The sequence below is a fragment of the Triturus cristatus genome, chromosome 1_2 (genome assembly GCF_964204655.1).
Source record: "Triturus cristatus chromosome 1_2, aTriCri1.1, whole genome shotgun sequence".
Lineage (NCBI taxonomy): Eukaryota > Metazoa > Chordata > Amphibia > Caudata > Salamandridae > Triturus > Triturus cristatus.
This window is the reverse complement of record NC_140580.1, coordinates 755,404,205-755,425,001: the sequence shown is the minus strand read 5'-3', so window position 1 is coordinate 755,425,001 and position 20,797 is coordinate 755,404,205. Positions and strand designations below refer to the sequence as shown.

The 20,797-nt window shown below is 50.1% G+C and overlaps 1 protein-coding gene and 1 long non-coding RNA gene across 10 annotated transcripts in view; one reads left to right on the top strand and one right to left on the bottom strand.

Annotated features, from left to right (window-relative positions):
- Positions 1 to 200: 200 nt before the first annotated feature.
- LOC146867950 (uncharacterized) overlaps positions 201 to 20,797 on the bottom strand; it is a 61,183-nt gene continuing 40,586 nt past the window's right edge. The window contains exon 3 of the long non-coding RNA XR_014962396.1: positions 201 to 335. This is a non-coding gene — a long non-coding RNA (uncharacterized LOC146867950). The remainder of the gene's footprint in view (positions 336 to 20,797) is intronic.
- The window catches only part of LOC146867949 (uncharacterized), a 507,623-nt gene continuing 501,250 nt past the window's right edge, over positions 14,425 to 20,797 (top strand). For all 9 annotated transcript variants that reach the window (XR_014962395.1, XR_014962390.1, XR_014962392.1 and 6 more), the window contains exon 1: positions 14,425 to 14,712. The gene's annotated coding sequence lies outside the window, so the exon portion shown is untranslated. The remainder of the gene's footprint in view (positions 14,713 to 20,797) is intronic.

Genomic DNA, 20,797 nt, shown 5'->3' with positions numbered 1-20,797 from the left:
GCATAGAAAATGTAAGAAACTACAAAATCTTTATGGTATGATGGAAAGTGTTTATTTAGCAAATTGAAATATAACTAAAATGCATGTCATTACCTTAGCGCATAAGCACCATCCCAATTCTCCATATTATTATTCAACACATCCGCGGATATACTTACAAATATGAAACATTTGACAATAGGACTTTCAATTGCAGAATAAACTAGTGAAGTCACAATGGTAGGGCCTTGAGAATGATACATGTCCTCAGGAACAAGAAGAGTACATCAAAAGCAATGTAAGCATAATAGTGGAAGCAACCCATGTCACGTTGACTTGCCTGTGCTCTGTGAAGCCTGTGGGGAAAACATACATGAGTGAGTGACAGGAATAGTATCCATCTTATCTAAGATGGCGTTTCACATAGAAATATGGCATAGCTAAAACACATTAATAGATCTATTTATACCCATCTTAGGAAATATATTCCGATTGCAACATTACCAAATCAGTATTTGTAGGTAAATTCATAAGGAGTAAACACATAAGTCAATATAATTTAATGCACAAAGAACAGAATATCCCAAAACAATCTAACACTACTACCGCAGGACTAAACATCTCTTGAAGGGACCTCTCTGGAATCCGAACAAACACAGGAAGGTCCTGCTCCTGGCTGCACGGATCGCGGAATCTCACCAGCTGGAAGGACCTTGCCGGGGTCAGAATAAGAGGCGTTGTCTCCCAGTCCCAACCAGTAACGTAGCCTGTGTGTCATGGGCCCTAGTACAAGGAAGGAAGTTGGCCCCTGGGAAGCTGTCTGAATTATAAAATACAGCTATAATCAGGGTTCACTTCAGTGGGCCCCCAAGGCCTCTGGGCCCGGGGCCACTGTCCCTGCTCTACATATGGAAGCTACACCCCCTGTTAACAACCTCACACCTTACTTTCTTAGCACTACGTTTCTGGTGCACCGCCTCCTGCAATAACTGGCTAAAACAAGACTACCTTTGTAGTTTGTGTTCTGCTGATGCAGGACTTGAGGGGCAAAGTACTTAGCAGGTGTGCATTGGAGAGGTGTGCATTGGAGAGGTGTGCATTGGAGAGCGGTGCAACCTCAGACATGCAGGCACATGCAGACACCTGCTCAGCAATCAACATAATTAATTTGTTGTTACAGATTTTTACTCAATGTGAACTTCAAGGTTTTACCCTGTGCAAATCACTCTATGTATAATAAAAGTGTTTATATCTGACCCTGTGTTCAATGTTTATGCCCAGCATGGAGGAGATGAAGTGATTTGGCAAGAATCACATGGTGTTGAACCATCGCTGGGTTCTGGCCGTTAGGCCAGTCGCCTCCCACAATTTTGTCATCAGTCGGCAGTGCTTTGAAGATATCTGTCTGTCTATGTCATTGTCACTGCACACCACCTTTTCCGCGTGTTACAGATCATTCCTAACCCCCGACAGCCCCGGGGTAATTTGTTCTGGGCGGTTCATGCAAAGCGAGGCATTCTGTTACTACACAGGCCAGGAATGACTACACAAATAATAAGGCCCTCATTTGTGAAAAGTGTTGCATCGCTGCGATAAAACAGCAATGCAACACTTTTCTCTGCGCACTCCGTGCGATACCATGAATGCACCATATTTACTGTACGGCGCTCCATGTTGCAAGGATTGACAGATGCATCAGGAATCCTCACGTATCTGTTGGCGCAAAACTCACGCATTGCTGGAGTTGTGTTTCGAAGCGTGACCAACTCCAGCAATGCATGGGGAGGCCTATACCTATTGCACTGCGTCACCCTTATGCCTGCAATAAGGCAGGTGTAAGGTTTTTCCGCAGTGCTGTCCTAAAAGTGGTGCAGAGAGATCTGATAGATTTCACTGCATCACTTCTACGAAGCTTTCTTGTGGGGTAACGCCCACCCTGCATACGTTATACTTGATGCAGGTACAATGTGGCGTAGGGGTTTGCAAAGTGATGCATCTGCCTAGATGTGTTACTTTGTAAATATGGTGTCACCGCTGCATCACGAAAAGTGCAAAAGTGTCGCAAGTGGCTCCAGAGTGAGCCCTTAAGTGACCAAAGGCATAATCAATAACCTCTCTACCAAGAGGAACCAGGAGCTTTTGTATAGGTTCAGCACACTTGCTCCTAATTTAGGTAAACTATATCAAAAAATGGAGGTTGTTTGTGCTGTTCCTGTAGAGACAAAGAAAAAGAGGGGGTAGAAGAAGAGATACTAGTGTTCCAGTATACGGAGAGTGCTCCAATAGGAGCAAGTGCCCTCACACACCCCAAGGGATGTCATGCTTCATCATTGGGCAAAGCGGGACAAAAGGGGGTGGTGATGGATGGAGCATCAGAACCAATCAAACACTCTGTTAGACCTGTCAGCCCTTTGGGTGGTCCCTCCTCATCATTATTTATTTTGTCCCACTTTTGCCTCAAACCCTGTTAGTATTTTTTCCTTTTTGGGAACCACCAGACTTTTTAGTATTGATGCAGATTCAGGGAGCCATTTTATCTACCCCTGGAACTTCTGTCTGAGGGCCTGGAGCACAAAATGGAGGCCACCCATTGTCACCTGTGACATCACTGGAACCTACCAGCACCTTCCAGAACATTCCAGAACCCTGTGACAGTGAGAGGCAGGTTTAGAATGTTGGGAAGGCATCTCCAGGTTGGCAGTTGGAGTTGGCAGTTGGCACCTGACTGGTGAAGAGAGAGGAGCACAGAACTGAAGGAGGAAGGAGTGAGGCAGCAGGGGTGGAAACTTGTGCCTGGAGTGGGGTCCAGAAACCCACCCTTGATACTAGTCCCTGCTGACTGAGCCCAGCCTGGAGCCCTGTGTGGGAGAAAGCAAGAAAAACCATCTTAAGGACCTGGACAGCCGGAACAGGCCTTAAAAGTAAAGAACAGCAAGTTCCTGACCTGGTTACTGGTAACTTCCTGAAGTCCGACGTCGAGAAGCCTGGAGACCTGGAGCCCGAGGTGGAGAAGCGGCGCTGACTGGAAAGCAGACGTCGTACCCGGAGCCGCCAGAGGTCGAGAGAGGGCGCCGACGGAGGTCGTGGAGACACCAGAGGTCGAGGAGGAAGTCACCTGAGGTCGAGTGTGCGGCGTCGACGGGGGAGTGAAGTCCGCCCTCCGGAGTCGCCGGAGACCGAGGTGAAGCGTGCCGGAGGTCGGGAGTGGAGATCGCACTCCGGAGTTGCCGGAACCTGAAGAGAATCGTGCCGGAGGTCGGGAGTGGAGGTCGCACTCCGGAGTCGCCGGAACCTGAGGAAAGGAGCACCGGAGGTCGGGAGTGGAGATCGCACTCCGGAGCCGCCGGAAGTCGACATCGAGCCAAGGCCGCCCGACGTCATCGAACCGGAGCCGCCCGAAGTCGACATCGAGCCAAGACCGCCCGACGTCATCGTACTGAGGCCGCCGACATCGAACCGGAACCGCCTCCAGGCGTCGACAAGAACTGTCATTGAGCTGAGGCCGCCGACATCGAACCGGAACTGCCTCACGGCGTCGACACGACTCCGGCGGTGTCGGAACTTCATAAAAAGGGCAGTAAGTGGAATAGAGGGCGCCTAAGGCCCTGTGAAGCCCTAAGAGACCATCCTAGAGGCTAGAGAGGTGCTGGAACCAGCTTGATAGTGCCAGGGGTGAGCTGAGACTAATACAGAGGGGTTGTGTAGTGTGGGAGAGCCAGATCTCTAGATTCCCCCTTGATCTACCTCAGTTTAGGCCTCAGCCTTGTCCAAGCCAGGTAGTACACCCCTTAGGTCATCCAGAACTCTACAAGCTGGGATTGGGCCAAATCATCCCATAGTACCTCAGGAATGTGAACTGATTTTCAAGTGTCACTGTTGGCTTTTATTATTTATTGAGAGCACTGTATTTATTGTATTCATCCTATTTATGGCCGCACAGTATTTATTGCCTCACAGAATTTATTGTTTCACAGTATTTATTGTCGCACAGTATTTATTGTCTCGCAGTATTTATTGCCTCATAATATTTAATTGCCTTTTATGTAATGCAATTATATTTATGCCTTGATTATTTATGATCTACCTTATTTATTGAATCGTTGAAGTATTATTTATTTGACTTACCCTTCCACAGGAAAAGCCTTGTGTACTGTGATTGTATTATTATTTATTTAATCAGCAACTAAGAGAAAAGAAGATAAAGAGATATATTTTCAGTATAATTTTTAAGGTGTAGTGTCGTTTTTGGAACGGATGCACGCATGGTTATTGTGTGGGTATGACGTATGCTGAGCACGGTGCCTGATCCCTGACCACTCGAGCCAAGCTACCACAGTGTATGTCTGGGAGGACACCACCACCCTTCCCGGTGTGGGAGTGTTTTTCTAACATAATTGGTGTTCAGTGGTGGGATAGAGCTGTGCCTACGTATACTCGACAATAACTGTGGGTAGTCCATAGGCCTACACCGGGAGTTTTCTCCAAGCGGACTTCCTAATTGTGAGTTTTTGTTTTTTGTTTTTTACTCTGGTGGTGGGAGGAGGTATTATAAAAGGTACCCCCCTGCATAGCTTCTGCAAATAACTGTCCTCTGACCTGAGTGGGCAAGATGGAGTTTGTATTGGAGAATTTAGAAACGTACACTGTGGCCCAACTCAGGGAGTTTTGTCAGCGGGAGGGGGTGTATTGTCCCCCAGGAGCAAAGAAGGGTGCACTCCAAACCAGCTTAAGGGCTAGGGGGGAGGCACGACGAGAAAGCAAGGCTGAGGAGGAGGACAAGGATAGAGAGCCCGACATTGAGGGAGCTGGTTTGTACCAACCTGAGGTGGGGAATCTGTTAGCGGGGCCCAGGACACTTTCCAGGAAGGGCAGCAGTGCCTCTAGCGGTGGCTTGTCTGAAGTGGAGTTAACAGACCGGAGGGAGAAAAGACAGCTCACATGGGACTTAGCAAGGCTGGAGAAAGAGAAGGAGGAACAGAGGATGGCTCATGAGTTGAGGTTAAGGGAGATAGATCTCCAGATCCTACGAGTCAGGGCACACCCTGTTCCTAATGGTGGCAGCGAAGAAAGAGAGTTCACCAGGGAACCCAAACCCTATTTGCCGAAAGACATAGTGGCTAGCTATGGTGTGGGCGACGATATTTCCAAGTGGCTAGCTGCCTATGAGGTCTCATTAAGGGCCCATGGGGTTCCAGAGAAGTACTGGGGAGGGGGATTGTACAGGTACATGCCTCCAGCTGGTAGGGATGCATTATTGGCCCTAGAGCAGGATGAGCAGACCCACTACCCCACCATGAAAGTGGCGCTCATACGAAAGTTTGGACTAACACCGAGAAATACAGACAGAAGTTCCGGGGTAGCCACAAACTGGGCACACAGAATTGGGTGGACTTCCTGGACTATGCAAAGAAGGCATTAGAGGGTTGGATTCAGGGCAGTGAAGTGAGGAACTACGAGGGGTTGTTTGATTTAGTATTGAAGGAACACCTGCTCGAAAAATGTTTCCCTGAACTGCGTCATGACCTGGTGGATAGCAAGCTGACCAATCCCCGGAAGCTTGCTGAGGAGGCGGACATTTGGGCTAGTACCCGGGTGTCCACAAGGGGGACTGGAGGGGATACTCAAAAGACCGGACAGGGCGCCCCCCAGAAGAAAGAGGGAGGGGAAAAGAAAAAGGAGTTCTCCAAAGGCCCCCAAAATAATTTCCAAGGTAAGGGAACAGGATTCACCCCTAGGGCTAACCCACCCAGAAACCCTAATCCTGGCCAGAGTCAGCAGCCAAGGGTTGTCCATTGCTTCGAGTGCGGTGGCGTTGGACACTATAAGGGAGATGCGAAGTGCCCAAAACGACCACCCCCTCCCATTACAGGAAAGGCCCCCGGAGTAGCTAGTATAGTGCTCGGGGAGGAGATGCCCTTAACTAAGGGAAGGGAGTGGGCGGGTGTCACTTTAGTGTCCCTGGGAGAACGGGAGATGGTTCCTAAGATCCAGGTGCCCGCAAATACTATAAAGTATGGGCAGTGGGTCACCATCAACGGCCAAAGAGGGGAGGCTCTGAGAGACACAGGAGCCAGTATGACTATGGTGCGTAGCCAACTGGTGTCTCCAGAGTAGGTGATTCCCGATGTACTCCACCCTGCCGCGATGGCTGACGGCAGAATGGGCCACTATCCGGTGGCCGAGGTTCCCTTTGAATGGGAAGGGGTTGCAGGTTCACTTCGAGTTGCCGTAAGCCCTGCCATGCCAGTCGATTGTCTGCTGGGGAATGACATGGAGCACAATGCTTGGAAAGAGGTGGAATACCGGACTCACACTGAGATGCTGGGTACACCTGACTGGGCCTGTGTGAGCACAAGGTCCGCGACTACCCGGAGAGGGAGTTCGTTCAGGCTGGAGCCTGGAACAAAGGCCCAGCCAGCTGCCGATCAAGGGAAGAACCGAGGACAGGAGGAGCCTGCCTCGGCATCCGCGCCCTGTGTGACGGATAGGCCACCGGAGGTGGTGGACCAGGAGTCCGCGGTGGGGGATGTTACCAAACTGGAGGACCTACCCATCCCGGCCGAGTGGCACGTGGAGGGAGGGCCGACCAGGGAGGAATTCTGCAAGGGCCAGAGGGAGTGCCCTACCCTTGAGGGACTGAGGCGACAGGCCGAAGCCCAGGCAGCAGGGAACGTTGAAGGGAACTACAGTGTTTACTGGGAGGATGGCCTCCTCTACAGTGAACCCAAGGCACCCCTACATGGATCGTCACGAGCCTTGGTAGTCCCTCAACGTTATCGAGCCTTCCTTCTGGAGTTGGCTCACGAGATCCCATTGGCAGGACACCTGGGGCAAGACAAGACCTTTGCCCATCTTGTCCCACACTTTTATTGGCCTCAAATGAAAGTGTCGTCCGACACCTACTGCTGGACATGTGTGTCTTGCCAAGCCAGTGGGAAAACAGGGGTGAAGCTGAAAGCTCCCCTGGAACCACTTCCTGTCGTTAGCACCCCCTTTGAAAGGGTGGGCATCGACATTGTGGGTCCATTAGATCCGCCTACTACAGCTGGTCACAGGTTTATCCTGGTTTTGGTGGATCATGCCACACGGTACCCAGAGGCTATACCTCTGAGGACCATTACAGCACCTGTTGTGGCTAGGGCCCTGATGGGAATCTTTACCCGAGTGGGTTTTCCCAAGGAAGTTGTGTCCGACAGGGGGACCAACTTCATGTCAGCATACATGCGGGCTATGTGGAAGGAGTGTGGAGTGACCTACCGGTTCACCACTCCTTACCACCCCCAGACCAATGGTCTGGTGGAAAGGTTCAATAAAACCTTGAAAGGCATGATCAGAAGTCTGCCTGAAAGCCTGCGGAGGAAATGGGACGTCCTCCTACCCTGTCTATTGTTTTCCTAGAGGGAAGTGCCACAGAAGGGAGTGGGCTTCAGCCCCTTCGAGCTTTTGTATGGGCACCCTGTGCGTGGACCTCTCAGCCTGGTGAGAGACGGATGGGAAAGAACTCCCAGAAAGCTTCCCCAGGACGTGGTGAGCTACATGCTGGCCTTCCGAAGCCAAATGGCTAAGTTGTGGAAGCAAGCTTCTGACAACTTGGAGGCCAGCCAAGCAGTAATGAAGGCGTGGTATGACCACAACGCTCACCCGGTGGAATTGGAGCCTGGCCAGAAGGTGTGGGTGATCGAACCAGGAGAGCTTAGCGCCCTCCAGGATCGCTGGTCAGGACCCTTTGAGGTATTGGAGAAGAAGGGTAAGGCTACCTACTTGGTGGATCTTAAGACCCCTCGCCAGCCCCTACGGGTGCTGCATGCCAACCGCCTCAAACCCCACCACGAGAGGCCCGAAGTCATATTGATGATGGTGACTGACGGAGCAGAGGACGTGGAAAGCGAGCCTCTCCCCGATTTATTTGCGTCTCAAGAGAAGGATGGGTCGGTGGAGGGAGTGATTCTCTCCCCATCTCTAACTCCTGAACAGCAGGAGGACTGCCACCAGGTCCTGGGACAGTACTCTTCGTTGTTCTCCCTTGTTCCGGGTAGGACTCACCTGTGCGTCCATGACGTGGACACAGGAGACAGCCAACCTGTGAAGTCCAAGATCTACCGGATGTCAGACAAGGTGAAGGCCAGCATTAACAGTGAAGTCACTAAGATGCTGGAGCTAGGATTGATCGAACCTTCCAGCAGCCCCTGGTCCAGTCCGGTGGTGTTAGTACCAAAAGCCGCACCACCGGGTGGCCAACCGGAACTGAGGTTCTGTGTGGACTACCGGGGACTGAATTCAGTAACCAAAACTGATGCTCATCCGATCCCTAGGGCGGATGAATTGATTGACCGGCTAGGAGCTGCCCAATATCTAAGTACCTTTGACCTTACTTCTGGGTACTGGCAGATCTCTCTGACTGATGGAGCCAAGGAAAGGTCAGCCTTCTCCACACCCAAGGGTCACTACCAGTTCTGTGTGATGCCCTTTGGGCTCAAGAACGCCCCTGCCACGTTTCAGTGTCTGGTGAACCAGATCCTCACCGGAATGGAGAGTTTCTCTGCTGCTTATCTGGATGACATAGCCGTCTTCAGTAACAGCTGGGAGGATCACTTGTGTCACCTGCAAGCTGTTCTTCAGGCTCTGAGACAAGCTGGATTAACGATCAAGGCCAGCAAGTGCCAGATCGGGCAGGGGTCGGTAGTGTACCTTGGACACTTGGTGGGTAGGGGAGCGGTGCAACCCCTCCAGGCGAAGATCGAGGCCATCATGGCCTGGGAACCCCCCAAGACTCAGACTGAGGTCCGAGCATTTTTGGGCCTCACCGGATACTACCGCCGCTTCGTGAAGGGTTACGGTACCATCGTGGCCCCCCTCACGGAGCTTACGTCCAAGAAGCAACCTCGACGGGTAGTCTGGACGGAGGCTTGTCAGCAGGCCTTTGTGAAGCTGAAGCAAGCCATGTGCGAGGCCCCAGTCCTACGGGCCCCAGACTTTTCCAAGAAGTTCATTGTCCAGACAGATGCATCGGAACATGGCATTGGGGCAGTGTTATCGCAACTCAATGAAGAGGGTCTGGGTCAACCCGTGGTCTTCCTATCCCGGAGACTACTTCCCAGGGAACAGAAGTGGAGTGCAATAGAGCGTGAAGCCTTTGCAGTGGTATGGGCTCTGAAGAAGTTGCGGCCATACCTGTTTGGCTCGCACTTCCTAGTTCAGACCGACCACAGACCCCTTCGTTGGCTGATGCAGATGAAGGGGGAGAATCCCAAGTTGCTAAGGTGGTCTATCTCCCTACAGGGAATGGACTTTCAGGTGGAACATCGGCCTGGAGTGGACCACGCCAATGCAGACGGTCTCTCAAGGTATTTCCGCCTTAGTGATGAGAACTCCCAAGGGGTTGGGTAGCTCTCCCCACTTTCAGCTGGTGGGGACGCGTGTTAGACCTGTCAGCCCTTTGGGTGGTCCCTCCTCATCATTATTTATTTTGTCCCACTTTTGCCTCAAACCCTGTTAGTATTTTTTTGGGAACCACCAGACTTTTTAGTATTGATGCAGATTCAGGGAGCCATTTTATCTACCCCTGGAACTTCTGTCTGAGGGCCTGGAGCACAAAATGGAGGCCACCCATTGTCACCTGTGACATCACTGGAACCTACCAGCACCTTCCAGAACATTCCAGAACCCTGTGACAGTGAGAGGCAGGTTTAGAATGTTGGGAAGGCATCTCCAGGTTGGCAGTTGGAGTTGGCAGTTGGCACCTGACTGGTGAAGAGAGAGGAGCACAGAACTGAAGGAGGAAGGAGTGAGGCAGCAGGGGTGGAAACTTGTGCCTGGAGTGGGGTCCAGAAACCCACCCTTGATACTAGTCCCTGCTGACTGAGCCCAGCCTGGAGCCCTGTGTGGGAGAAAGCAAGAAAAACCATCTTAAGGACCTGGACAGCCGGAACAGGCCTTAAAAGTAAAGAACAGCAAGTTCCTGACCTGGTTACTGGTAACTTCCTGAAGTCTGACGTCGAGAAGCCTGGAGACCTGGAGCCCGAGGTGGAGAAGCGGCGCTGACTGGAAAGCAGACGTCGTACCCGGAGCCGCCAGAGGTCGAGAGAGGGCGCCGACGGAGGTCGTGGAGACACCAGAGGTCGAGGAGGAAGTCACCTGAGGTCGAGTGTGCGGCATCGACGGGGGAGTGAAGTCCGCCCTCCGGAGTCGCCGGAGACCGAGGTGAAGCGTGCCGGAGGTCGGGAGTGGAGATCGCACTCCGGAGTCGCCGGAACCTGAAGAGAATCGTGCCGGAGGTCGGGAGTGGAGGTCGCACTCCGGAGTCCCCGGAACCTGAGGAAAGGAGCACCGGAGGTCGGGAGTGGAGATCGCACTCCGGAGCCGCCGGAAGTCGACATCGAGCCAAGGCCGCCCGACGTCATCGAACCGGAGCCGCCCGAAGTCGACATCGAGCCAAGACCGCCCGACGTCATCGAACCGAGGCCGCCGACATCGAACCGGAACCGCCTCCCGGCGTCGACAAGAACTGTCATTGAGCTGAGGCCGCCGACATCGAACCGGAACCGCCTCACGGCGTCGACACGACTCCGGCGGCGTCGGAACTTCATAAAAAGAGCAGTAAGTGGAATAGAGGGCGCCTAAGGCCCTGTGAAGCCCTAAGAGACCATCCTAGAGGCTAGAGAGGTGCTGGAACTAGCTTGATAGTGCCAGGGGTGAGCTGAGACTAATACAGAGGGGTTGTGTAGTGTGGGAGAGCCAGATCTCTAGATTCCCCCTTGATCTACCTCAGTTTAGGCCTCAGCCTTGTCCAAGCCAGGTAGTACACCCCTTAGGTCATCCAGAACTCTACAAGCTGGGATTGGGCCAAATCATCCCATAGTACCTCAGGAATGTGAACTGATTTTCAAGTGTCACTGTTGGCTTTTATTATTTATTGAGAGCACTGTATTTATTGTATTCATCCTATTTATGGCCGCACAGTATTTATTGCCTCACAGTATTTATTGTTTCACAGTATTTATTGTCGCGCAGTATTTATTGCCTCATAATATTTAATTGCCTTTTATGTAATGCACTTATATTTATGCCTTGATTATTAATGATCTACCTTATTTATTGAATCGTTGAAGTATTATTTATTTGACTTACCCTTCCACAGGAAAAGCCTTGTGATTGTATTATTATTTATTTAATCAGCAACTAAGAGAAAAGAAGATAAAGAGATATATTTTCAGTATAATTTTTAAGGTGTAGTGTCGTTTTTGGAACGGATGCACGCATGGTTATTGTGTGGGTATGACGTATGCTTAGCACGGTGCCTGATCCCTGACCACTCGAGCCAAGCTACCACAGTGTATGTCTGGGAGGACACCACCACCCTTCCCGGTGTGGGAGTGTTTTTCTAACACACTCACACCCAGTCAACAGATCTGGGTTTGATCCATCACCGTTCTTTAGCCCACTCTGCCACCCCAGTTCAGACATGGCCATATGCAAATCAGTCTGGCCCTGTGCCTCATGGGAACAGTCCAGCCCGAACTGCCAAGCCATGCCTTCCCTGGACCGGAAACAAGCTTCCTAGGACCGGTTTCTGGCATTTCAGCCGTCTTCAGCCAGGCTTGCTTGAATCCAGTGGCAAAGTGAGCAAGGGACTCACGTCTGAGCATACCCTGCCAACTTATGGCTAACAAAGCGGTACAAAAGGGGGTGGTGATGGATGGAGCATCAGAACCAATCAAACACTCACACCCAGTCAACAGATCTGGGTTTGATCCATCACCGTTCTTTAGCCCACTCTGCCACCCCAGTTCAGACATGGCCATATGCAAATCAGTCTGGCCCTGTGCCTCATGGGAACAGTCCAGCCCGAACTGCCAAGCCATGCCTTCCCTGGACCGGAAACAAGCTTCCTAGGACTGGTTTCTGGCATTTCAGCCGTCTTCAGCCAGGCTTGCTTGAATCCAGTGGCAAAGTGAGCAAGGGACTCACGTCTGAGCATACCCTGCCAACTTATGGCGAACAAAGCGGTACAAAAGGGGGTGGTGATGGATGGAGCATCAGAACCAATCAAACACTCACACCCAGTCAACAGATCTGGGTTTGATCCATCACCGTTCTTTAGCCCACTCTGCCACCCCAGTTCAGACATGGCCATATGCAAATCAGTCTGGCCCTGTGCCTCATGGGAACAGTCCAGCCCGAACTGCCAAGCCATGCCTTCCCTGGACCGGAAACAAGCTTCCTAGGACCGGTTTCTGGCATTTCAGCCGTCTTCAGCCAGGCTTGCTTGAATCCAGTGGCAAAGTGAGCAAGGGACTCACGTCTGAGCATACCCTGCCAACTTATGGCGAACAAAGCGGTACAAAAGGGGGTGGTGATGGATGGAGCATCAGAACCAATCAAACACTCACACCCAGTCAACAGATCTGGGTTTGATCCATCACCGTTCTTTAGCCTACTCTGCCACCCCAGTTCAGACATGGCCATATGCAAATCAGTCTGGCCCTGTGCCTCATGGGAACAGTCCAGCCCGAACTGCCAAGCCATGCCTTCCCTGGACCGGAAACAAGCTTCCTAGGACCGGTTTCTGGCATTTCAGCCGTCTTCAGCCAGGCTTGCTTGAATCCAGTGGCAAAGTGAGCAAGGGACTCACGTCTGAGCATACCCTGCCAACTTATGGCGAACAAAGCGGTACAAAAGGGGGTGGTGATGGATGGAGCATCAGAACCAATCAAACACTCACACCCAGTCAACAGATCTGGGTTTGATCCATCACCGTTCTTTAGCCCACTCTGCCACCCCAGTTCAGACATGGCCATATGCAAATCAGTCTGGCCCTGTGCCTCATGGGAACAGTCCAGTCCGAACTGCCAAGCCATGTCTTCCCTGGACCGGAAACAAGCTTCCTAGGACCGGTGTCTGGCATTTCAGCCGTCTTCAGCCAGGCTTGCTTGAATCCAGTGGCAAAGTGAGCAAGGGACTCGCGTCTGAGCATACCCTGCCAACTTATGGCGAACAAAGCGGTACAAAAGGGGGTGGTGATGTATGGAGCATCAGAACCAATCAAACACTCACACCCAGTCAACAGATCTGGGTTTGATCCATCACCGTTCTTTAGCCCACTCTGCCACCCCAGTTCAGACATGGCCATATGCAAATCAGTCTGGCCCTGTGCCTCATGGGAACAGTCCAGCCCGAGCTGCCAAGCCATGCCTTCCCTGGACCGGAAACAAGCTTCCTAGGACCGGTTTCTGGCATTTCAGCCGTCTTCAGCCAGGCTTGCTTGAATCCAGTGGCAAAGTGAGCAAGGGACTCACGTCTGAGCATACCCTGCCAACTTATGGCGAAAAAAGCGGTACAAAAGGGGGTGGTGATGGATGGAGCATCAGAACCAATCAAACACTCACACCCAGTCAACAGATCTGGGTTTGATCCATCACTGTTTTTTAGCCCACTCTGCCACCCCAGTTCAGACATGTCCATATGCAAATCAGTCTGGCCCTGTGCCTCATGGGAACAGTCCAGCCCGAACTGCCAAGCCATGCCTTCCCTGGACCGGAAACAAGCTTCCTAGGACCGGTTTCTGGCATTTCAGCCGTCTTCAGCCAGGCTTGCTTTAATCCAGTGGCAAAGTGAGCAAGGGACTCACGTCTGAGCATACCCTGCCAACTTATGGCGAACAAAGCGGTACAAAAGGGGGTGGTGATGGATGGAGCATCAGAACCAATCAAACACTCACACCCAGTCAACAGATCTGGGTTTGATCCATCACCGTTCTTTAGCCCACTCTGCCACCCCAGTTCAGACATGGCCATATGCAAATCAGTCTGGCCCTGTGCCTCATGGGAACAGTCCAGCCCGAACTGCCAAGCCATGCCTTCCCTGGACCGGAAACAAGCTTCCTAGGACCGGTTTCTGGCATTTCAGCCATCTTCAGCCAGGCTTGCTTGAATCCAGTGGCAAAGTGAGCAAGGGACTCACGTCTGAGCATCATTGGGCAAGCACCTCGTCGGGCCGGAGCTGCAATTCCCGTCAGGCCCCCATGAGGGGGCTCTTTGCCAGAGGTCTATATGTATACGCCGTATGATGAAGTGGGGGTGAGGGGGTTTTTTGTAGTGTGTGAAAGAGTTTTAACAGCAGTGATTTAAAATAGGTATAGTGCTGCTCATTGTCAATTAACTTTATTGAACTCACTACCCTAGTTAAAAATGTGGTGCTTATGCAGGATGCAGTGCTCCTAATAAGACTAAACAGTGTATATTCTAGAATGTGGTAAACATGTTCCTCACCTGTGTAAGTCCAGTCAGATCTAGCGGTGATTCTTCAGGACCAAGAACAGCTATTTACACTGTAAAATGACTCAATTCTGGGGACACCAGCAAACAATGCCGGGGGCTAATCCAGGGCCAGGAACTACATTGCCCAGCGGCCCCAGCAACAGGAGGGCCGTCATCAGTGCCGCGACGTGCCTGGAGACACTTAAAAGCACCGGCAGACTCCCTCAACGCGGGACACCAGCAAGCAATACCGGGGGCTAATCCAGGGTCAGGAACTACATTGCCCTGCAGCCCCAGCAACAGGAGGGCCGTCATCAGTGCTGCAACGTGCCTGGAGGCATTTAAAAGCACCGGCAGACTCCTGCAATGCGGGACGCGCGCGGGCGAATCCCAGGCCAAGGGCGGGCATGTCTGCGCCCGTCTGCGACTGACCAAGGCAGGGCAGGGCCAGACATCTTTCTTCTGCAGCTGACTATGGGTAAGAGCAAATTTATTGCTAATTCCGAGGAGGGAAAGGCTAAATCTAAGATTCCAAGACATTGTGCCTCTATTATTTCCTATCTGACGTCTGCAGTGGGGGCATTAAATGAGGAAATCCAGGATGTGGAGGAGCAATTGGGCTTAGGGGGCGGTTCTAGATCTGATGGGAACCCACAGTCCTCCCCCAGGTAACACCCCCAGCGAGACAGCACATGTGGTTCATCCAGGTATTACCACGGGTTTCAGACCATGAGGCGGACGCCGTTGCTTCAAAGGGGGCCCCACAAGCCAGCTCGTCATTTGTTCGGAACTCTTTGGCCCAGTATAATGGAAGGGTGGAGGGAGCTGTATTTGCTGCCCCGGCGGGGGCCAAAAACAAGGGAAAACGGAGAAAGGGCATAACAATGGGGACTAATACGACCGATCACCAGCCGGGAGCCGGGTGTAGTAGCTTGGAGGGCATAGAGGATTGGTTCAAAGTACATCTTGCCTCAGTCGCTGGGAATATCATTCAATCGCATTTTGAGACATTTTGGGGGACTTTTAAAGAGGACCTAATTAGTTGTATTAAAATTGCTTTGGAGCCTTTGTTAACTAAAATGACTTCCATAGATACACACCTAAAGAGTATGAGGGAGCCGACTCAGGCCGAGGCACCAGGAGCCCATTTGGGTATAAGTCATAACCAGGCTGAATCGTCTGAGGGAGCTCGACATGTATTTTCTTATCATGTGAACCCTATGGGTGATTTAAATAATCGAGCCTCTAACAATTTCGAATCTGGTGTTTCTTTAATTCCTGGAGGGTCTCAAACACAGTCTGAACAGTTAGCAGTATCTGCTCAAAGTGCGAGGCATAGGCAGTCCTCACGAGGGCAAGGGAATAAATGTAGGCTTCACCTGCCTCCAGAGGCCACCCCTCTTACAGCTGTGTTAGTCGAGACTCCGCATCTTAAAGATAATATTAACGAGTCTTCTGAAGAACTGATGCGCAAAGTTTCCCATTGGTGTACAAGACTAGCAGAGGGTGGGACCAAAGCAGCTTCACATATTATTATGGCGAGACGAGTGGGGTGGGTTGGCCAGGGCGTGAAGAATGTTGATGGAGATTGTATTGTGGTTAATTTTAATCAGCCTAATGTAGCACCTTTGCTTTTCAAAGAACATGGTAACTGTAGCCCAGGAGAAATTAGAGCACTCCCTTTGGGCTTTTTTTATCGCCCACCTAGGAGAAACATAGATGTACATTTTATACCCCGGCTCAATCACACTGCAGAAAGACCACAGACAGGGTGGGTCCCCCGGTGGTCGCATAGAGAACATCATTTGAATAGTGAGAATACGAATACACAACCTGTCAGATTGTCTGCATTTGGGGTGGCCCCAGGCTCTAGATTTTCAGAGATTACATTAGAAATGACCAATAGATTTGCTACTTTGAGCCAGTTAGACTCCAATGATTGACTAGCAAATTATACTTCTGCACAAGGCCAGACTTATTGGAGTCAGTCCGGCCCCAGCATGAGTGCATTAACACGCGAGGTGGAAAGAGGGACAGATACCCTGAAAGTTTTAAGTTGGAATATAGCTGGCCTAAAGAATAAGTGTGATGACCCCTCGTGGCCTGGCTTAGTAAGGCAATATGACATATTGGAGCTCCAGGAAACATGGGATTCAGAAAACACATTTTGGCAGGATGGTTATACCTCTTTTACGGAGGTTGCGCAACCATCGGCTGCAGGTCGGGCGAAGGGTGGCCTGCTCACACTGATCTCCCTAAAAGTAAAAGGAAGCTATTGTAAATTAGATACAGGATCAGTGAACTGTCTAGCGGTTGAGATTAACCCAGCACATGAGGTTTCTCATCATTAACTTTTATAATTCTTTTGCTAAGTTACTGATCAATGATCATTTATGCACTCTTAGTCACTTCTTAGAGGCCTATAGAGATAAACAAACCACCCAGTTCTCCATTATTTTACTTGGCGACTTTAACATGCATCTGTGTAACAAAAAGTGCCAGGTGTTTGATGAACGTGGTCCAGGTGATGATAATGCAGAGACCCACTTTCAACACTTTACACAAGGGGGATGTCTAGAGGACACTCTTGCAGATTTTGGGTTGGTCCTCCCAAATAGGAGAGAAGAAGGGGTGGGTATTCCTACTTTCAAGGGTAGGGGTTTGTTCTCCACTATTGATTATATATTTGTTAGCACAATTTTATCTCCCTATGTAAAGGAGTATGTGGTACAATGGTCGCATCTTAGTGGTTGTTTAAATACTACAGAGGTGGTGGAGACCAGGGCCCCCGATCCCATATTGAGAACTAGGGATCAAGGGCGTAGATTGAAATGGGCTAAGGTGGTACCAGACCTCTTCTTGACCGACATGTTAAACAGTGTAGGCACTGAGATAGCTATCTGTCTAGACAGCACCCAAGGAGGGGAGGCAACTGTTGTAGCTTTTGAGAAGATCTGTAAACAGGTAGATAGTGCCCTCTCCCTACCTATGAAAGAAGGTGTTCAGAAGGCAGAGAGGTGGTTTGATTGTAACTGCTCGGCTGCTCACCGGAACTTATTACTTGCCCTGAAACAAATGCCCCAGGACAGAAATAGAATAGCAATGCTAAGGGCAGAGTACAAGCGGGCACTACGCAACCGCAAATCTGAAATCAAACAAGAGGCATGGCACAATCTATTGTCTGTTGATGTGCTTAAGAACAGCGCAACATTTTGGGAGATTGTTAATAGACCCTTCTTCTCTGACTTGGGGGCTAACATAGTGGAGAGTAACATCCCTGAAGAGCTCTGGTTTTCCCATTTTAAACATATCTATGGGGACCAACCTGATCAGGTGAATACAGGCCCTACCTGCCCTAATGCTGCATACAGTATAACCTTTTCTGCACACGAAGTGGCTGTGGCTATAGCCCAAATGTCTTGTAATAAAGCACCGGGCCCAGATGGGGTCCCAGATGATCTTTTTAGGGTAGATATCAATTTATGGTCAAAATTACTGGCAAATGTTTTTAATATAGCATGTGTAAAAGGGTTGCCTAAATCATGGTCAACATCTATTATTGTCCCTGTTTTTAAAAAAGGCGATAGGGGGATCCAAGGTGCTACAGGCCAATATCGCTGATCGATTCCACCGTCAAGGTGTTGGGGAGAGTGGTCCTCAGCAAATTGACAGGCTGGATTGATGAGCGGGATGTCCTGTCAGACCTCCAATATGTTTTTAGGAAAGGCAGAGGCACCATGGACCAGTGCCTTAACCTCTACCTTTTGATAGGGAAATATACAATGGCCTTCTGGTTGCAGGGTTATAAGAGGCTTGTAGGTTCACTAAGAACCTGTGGTACCCAGAGCCGATAACTGAGTTGCACCTTGCAATGTTTTTTCATTGTGTACCGGGTATACAGTAAGTCATTCGGTAAGATATAAAAAGTGAAAAATCGGTTCTGAAATTGTAACAAGATATGGAGTTTAGAAGTAGTCGTTATTTGTGCATCTCTGAATTTATGGGTACCCATATTAGCATGGTATTGCTCTAAATGATTTCTTTTTTGCACACAGTCTGACATTTGGAAGGAACAAATGCATAGAAAGACAAATAGTAATAACACTTGTTCTACTATTCTGTTTATAAGTCTCCTAATAAAAATGGTACCTCACTTGTGTGGGAAGGCCTAGTGTCTGCAATAGGAAACTGCCCAAAATGCCACGTGGACACATCACATTTTCCAATGAAAACGAACTCTTTTTTAGCAATGTGCCTAACTAGGGATCTTGAGCCCTAGCTCAGCCGGCACCTAGGGAAACCTAGCGAACATGTACATTTTTTAAAACTAGACAACCAGGGGAATCGAGGATGGGGGGACCTGTGTGGCTCTCACCAGCATCTGTTACCCAGAATCCTTGCAAACCTCAAACTTTGTACAACAAAAAAACACAGTTTCCTCATATCATATTTCTGTGATGGAAAGTTCTGGAATCTGTGAGGAGCCATAAACTTCCACCCACCCAGCATTCCCCCAAGTCTGCTGATAAAAATGGTACCTCACTTATGTGGGTAGGCCTAGTGTCTGCATCAGGAACTGGACCAAAACCTATTAGAGAGGCATCAAAGTTATTCATCATCAACCTGCTTTTGCAAGGGAGTCACCCACATTTTTGGTCCTGGGCTCGATGGCCATCTAGGGAAACCTACCAAACCCAGACATTTCTGAAAACTAGACACCCGGGGGAGTCCGGGGAGGTATGGCTTTTGTGGATCCCTTATCGTTGTCCTACCCAGAATCCTCTGCAAATTTTTAGCTAAAAAAATCAAATTTGTCTTACATTTCTGTCTGGGATGTCTCCACAATACGTTTTGGACCCTTCCCTGTTGCGGTTACTTGGCCCACCAACACAAATGAGGTACCATTTTTATCAGGAGCCCTGGGGGAATGCTGGGTGGGTGGAAATTTGTGTTGACCTGGTAATCCCACAACTTTCCCACACAGAAATGTGAGGAAAATTTGATTTGTAGGCTAAATTTGAGCTTTTCAGGGGATTCTAGGTAAAAAAAAACCATGCAGGCTGCACCTCCCTGGACTCCCCAGGGTGTGTAGGTTTTCAGAAATGTCTGGGTTTGGTAGGTTTCCCTAGATGGCCACCTTGCCTGGGACCAAAAATGGAGACGCCCCCTTGCAAAAAAGGTTGTTTTGGATGTAGAATTTTGATGTCTCCACAATACGTTTTAGGCCCTTTTCTGTCGCGGGTACTTGGCCCACCCATACAAGTGAGGTACCATTATTATTGGGAGACCTGGAGAAACACTGGGCGGTAGGAAATTTGTCTTCCTGGTGATCCCACAACTTTCCCACTTAGAACACTGAGGAAAACATGATTTACTTTAGCTAAAATTGAGGTTTGCAAGGAATTCTGGGTAAAAAAACACTGGTTGGATCCATGCAAGTCACACCTCCATGGACTCCGCTGGATGTCTACTTTTCATTAATGTCTGGGTTTGGTAGGTTTTCCTAGATGGCCGCTGAGTCCGGGACCAAAAACACAAGTGCCCCTTTGCAAAAACAGGTTGTTTTGTCATAGATGGGGGCACCTGCATTTTTGGTCTGGGGCTCAGAGGCTATCTAGGTAAACCTACCAAAACCAGACATTTCTGAAAACTAGATACCCAGGGGAGTCCAGGGATGTGTGGCTTGTGTGGATCCCCCAACGTTTTCTTACCCAGAATCCCCTGCAAACCTTAAATTTAACTAAAAAGTCACAGTTTCCTCCCATTTCTGTGTGGGAAGGTTGTGGCATCACTGTGCCGGCTCGAATTTCCCACCATCTAGCTTTCCCCTCAGTCTCTTGATAAAAATGATATCCCACTTGTGTGGGTGGCCAAAGCAATGTCTGCCTAAAAACGTACAAAGAAAAGCTGCCCTTCTGGACCCACTTTGGTTCTCCCTCAGTTTTTCATTTGATGTTTGCAGGGGATTATGGGTAATAAAATGCTGGAGGATCCATGCAAGCCACACCACCAGCCAAGCGGCATCCATGCATACCACCAGCCAAGCGCCATCCACGCACATCGCCAGCCAAGCACCATCCAAGCACGTCACCAGCCAAGCGACAGTCCATGCACACCATCAGACATGCGCCATCCATGCAGACTGCTAACCAAGGGACAGTCCAGTCACACTGCCAGCCAAGCACCAGTCCAAACATACTGCCAGCTAAGCGTAAGTCCACACACACCGCCAACAAAAGGCAGGTTCCCACACAGCCAGCCAAACGCCAGTAAACACAGACCGTCAGCTGAACTCCAGTTCACACACACAGAAACTTTTACTAGTGTCTTGCTGTTTTCTGCCCCCTTTGGAAGGAGCTGTGCCTAAAATTATCACTGATCTACCCCAGGAGGGCAGAAGCAGCCAAAATGTGTTCACAAAAAAAAGGGGAGCAACCCTTGCCTAATTGGCCGGTCTCTGACATGCTCATAAACATCTCTGGTGTCTAGTGGACTTTCTGCCCCCCCAGGGGCAGATCAGGGCTATTGCACCCATCTTACCTTCAGCGGGCAGAAAGACTGAG